Raw genomic sequence first — 4,065 nt, 5'->3', positions numbered from 1 at the left:
GTTGTCTAGCCCCTTTCATTGCCTCCTTTGCCTGCTTCTTCTGGGTACGATCGGCGACTCCCGGGCACTCTGACTCCAAGGGTGTTCCTACAATATAGAGGTGGCATCGAGATTTCCTCACGATGCGTCGCTGCCGAGTGTGGGAGTATGACGGCATCAATTAATATATGGAAGGACTTGTGTGATATTTTTTGTTTATGAAATGATGTTCTTGTAAAGGTTGGACAATTTTAAATATGGCCCTGGGCTTCTCGGGGAAAATGGTATGAATGATTAGAACAGACCTCCTAAAAGAGCAAACTGGAAATTGACCTTTCCATTTCTTACTTTTTGAAAGCTACCATGGCGCATGTGTTACTATAATAATCAAATGTAGATACATCCACAAGTACACCATAAATTATGTTAGGGGTTTCATCGAACCATTTACATTTAGTTTTCTTTCTAAAATTATCTTAGCTATTTCGTGTCTTATGGATGCAACGGAGCTTCTTAAAAAGTAAACCAGAGACTGGTAATGCCATTGGGATAAATGCATGACATAAAAATCACTCCCTCTGACGCAAAGAAAGTGTTGTGTCTTTAGTTCAACCATGATACTTTTTTTGGATAGGAGGGATTACTATATAGAGTAAGCCACTTTTTGTTTTTGTGTTTGAGGGGAATAAACCGGATGATCTAAGACAAACTTTTATTTTTATTTTTTTGTATGAGAAGAAGATGATGTAAGACAAAGTAAGCAGGGGCAATGAGTGACGGAGCAAAATATGGGCCTTAGAAAATGAAGAAACCTGGTGGGTTTATTTTAGTTAATGAAGAAGGCAAGAAGCATAATCAGAATTTATTATCAGATTTTTTTAGGGGTAGAATTTATTATCAGATGGACAAATAAGAAAAGGGAGCCGCAAAATGTCAAAGCCCATCTAGATAGAACCGGGTCCAGCAGAAAAAAAACACGATCAGAGATAGACGAATAAAAGGGCCCAACAGAATGGCAAAGCCCAGCCAGATAAAAGCGGGCCCAATAGAAGAAATCAAAAACAATTTATCAGAGCCAGGTTTCGATCCTCGTACGTGTGGGTTATGGGCCCACCACGCTTCCGCTGCGCCACTCTGATTTTCTTGTTAACATTGCAACGCCAAGCTACATATTCACAGGTTATCAGTTAGGAAGCCGTGCATACAATCCAACCTTGTTTGGCTCTCTGAAACTAGAATTTCCGACTAAGAATAATCTATCGTTAGAGGTAGTAGGTTAGTCCCAATTGAGACGGACAACGGGAAGTTTCCAAGGAAAGAAAATCATATTCTTCTCACTGACAAAAACTGCTTGCGAGTACAGTTGGTTACCAGTTAATTTGGTAGAGTAATTCTCAAAGAAACAGGAAAAGGGAGTTCGCTTTGTTCACAAAAAAGAAAGTTTGCTTGAGTCATCTTCTGTTGATTGGATGCTGCTGTCTCCCTGTTTTATTCTACAGCACAATTAATAAACTAATCAAGCTGCAAGAAATTCATTTCTACACTATATATGGAGTCTGAGAGAATATCTAACCATTATCTTGGTACGGCAATAATCGCTGTCACTCACACTGGTATCAATTTTATTCATGGTGAAGTACAGCAAAATGTCTGGAAAGATTTAGTACAAACAGAACAGAGACTGGTCAGGCAAACAAGACATCGGATTCTTTCCCGAGAGCGCCACGCCACGCTTGTTCTTCAGTTAAAAAAATATTTGAAGAAAAGGGGCTCACCCCCCGGTTCCGTTCCATTTGGAAGGAAGAAACCAGACAGACAAGGATTCAAAGCTTACAGCATCTTCAGTTAAAATCTCGACAGATGAACTACAGTATGATCTAGTGAAGTAATATAGGCAGTTATTTTACATAAATATAGTGATGCAAACACATTTTAAATTGACCTTAAGAAACAAGGGCATCTTCTGCCAAGAGCAGACATATAAACAATGAAAGCTTCCTACTTTCACCGTTGCTGACAGTCTGCTTTGCTATGTAACTGTCACAGTTGCAGATGATGCGCAGCGCCTAAAATGGGCGATACTCTGTAATTCTGTATACATGATCAGCAATGAGCACTACACCAGTTCATGGAGTCTGCCTGCTGGGCAGCCCTGGTCACTCTACGTGCTCGCCATTACATTCCAGTGAAGTGGGATAAGCAAATGTTATCCAACCAACATATAATTTTAGTGATCAATGAAAGCTACACACACATTTCAAATTGGCGGTAAGAATCAATTGCAGCTTCTGCTAAGAGCAGACATGTATACATTCATCGATTTCTACTTTCATCGTTACTAACAGTGTGCTTTTGCTATGTAACCGTTGCAATTCCCAGGAACACATATCTTGCAATTTGCAGGTGATATATATAAAGCTTAATGTGCCTAGCCCGTGATCTTTGCAATATTTGTTTCTTGGTTCGACTTACTAGCCCGTAGAAATTTCCGAACTCTCTCAAATCCGCGAACAGACCTCCTAAAGAGAAGATTTTGGTTTGCAAGATATACGGTAGCAAGAGTAGTGCATCATTGGCCGGCTTTGAACCGTTCTTTTCTTCTATTTGACACATTTCGACATGTACACTTCCGGTCGTGGAATTTAGGCTGTATTTGGCGCACACCCCTGTCGATCGTTTCTTCCGTTAAAAGGCCGGCCCATCTAACGTAGCTTTTGCTATGCAATAACTTAGCTCCTTGTATTTTGGAAGCTTCCAAGCCCGGTTTTGGACCCTTTCCCCCCCCTTTCTACCGTTTTACCTGGTTTTATTTAGTTTTTTCCATTTTATTCCTTTTCATATTTCTTTTAAGACTTTGCTTTTCCATTTCTTATTATATTTCTTGTATTTGAAATGTGTGAACTTTTTTAAAATTCGGATTTGTTTTTGCAGATTCTTGAACTTTTTTCTCAAATTCGTGAAGTTTTTTTCTTCAAATTCTCGTGATTTCTTTTCACATGTGTGAACTCCTTTTCCTTTTTGCGAACTTGTTTTCAAGCGAAGGACATTTCAAAGTTTTGAACTTTTTTCAAAGCATGAACTTTTCTTTTCACATTTTATGAACTCATGATTTTTTTTATTTTTTCAAAAAATCAACAGTCAACCGGTCGACTGTTTAACTGGTCAACTAAGCAAGCGAGCTGGGGTAGCTGGGCCTACCCATATCGAGTGCTAGTTTGCAGGGGCTCGCTAGTTTGCCGAGCGAGCGACGCTGGCTTGACTTCAAATTCAAACTGTTTGTCGGTCCATGGCGCGACCTGCTCAAACGTGCGCACATAAATGACGATAAAAAGTCATGCGGACTCGTCAAAGGTGGAGTAGTCCCCAGTATCTTTTTTTTCTTTTTTTTTGCGGGACCCAGTATCTTCTATTTTACCAAAAAAATATCTACTCAGTACTCCCTCCGTCCCATAATATACGTTAATTTTTCAAACTATGTTAGTCCTGGTGCACGTTTGCGGGAGTCCATCGTCAAAGCCTAGGACCATCTCATCAGCTTTAGGGTGAAGAAATTGATAGAAATGGATGTATCTAGAACTAAAAATACATCTAGCTACATCCATTTCCGCGACCAGTAATTCAGAACGGAGGGAGTACATTATAGCAAGTCAATGTAGGTGTTGAAAAACTTCCTTCAGGCAGCGACAGGAGGCGCCGGTTTGTTGTGGGTTGTCTCATTATGCCAGCTATGGACGTGCCAGGCCCTCCACAACGTCATAAGAACCGAAAGTCCCTCACCATCAGAACATTGGTGCAGCAGATGGAGGAGCCACTCAGGCCCCGTATTCTTGATCTCCCCCAAAGCTGGCATACTCGAATGCTCGCTCATAGCACACCAGAGACCCTTGCGCCATCGGACAATTGCAAAACACATGGAAATCTACTCAGTATTTATGTGACATTCTAGTATTTTATTTTATGTGACATGCGGAGTCGGTCTTCTGGGCTCCGATTCTCATTGGGTTCATCCGCCCTTGAGTTCACTCGCCTGGACGGAATTGACAGAGCTCCGACGTAGCTACCTGACATCTCGGCTAGTGGTTCTTA

Source organism: Triticum dicoccoides, chromosome 1B (assembly GCF_002162155.2).
Source record: "Triticum dicoccoides isolate Atlit2015 ecotype Zavitan chromosome 1B, WEW_v2.0, whole genome shotgun sequence".
Classification (NCBI taxonomy): domain Eukaryota; kingdom Viridiplantae; phylum Streptophyta; class Magnoliopsida; order Poales; family Poaceae; genus Triticum; species Triticum dicoccoides.
This window is presented reverse-complemented; position numbering follows the sequence as displayed.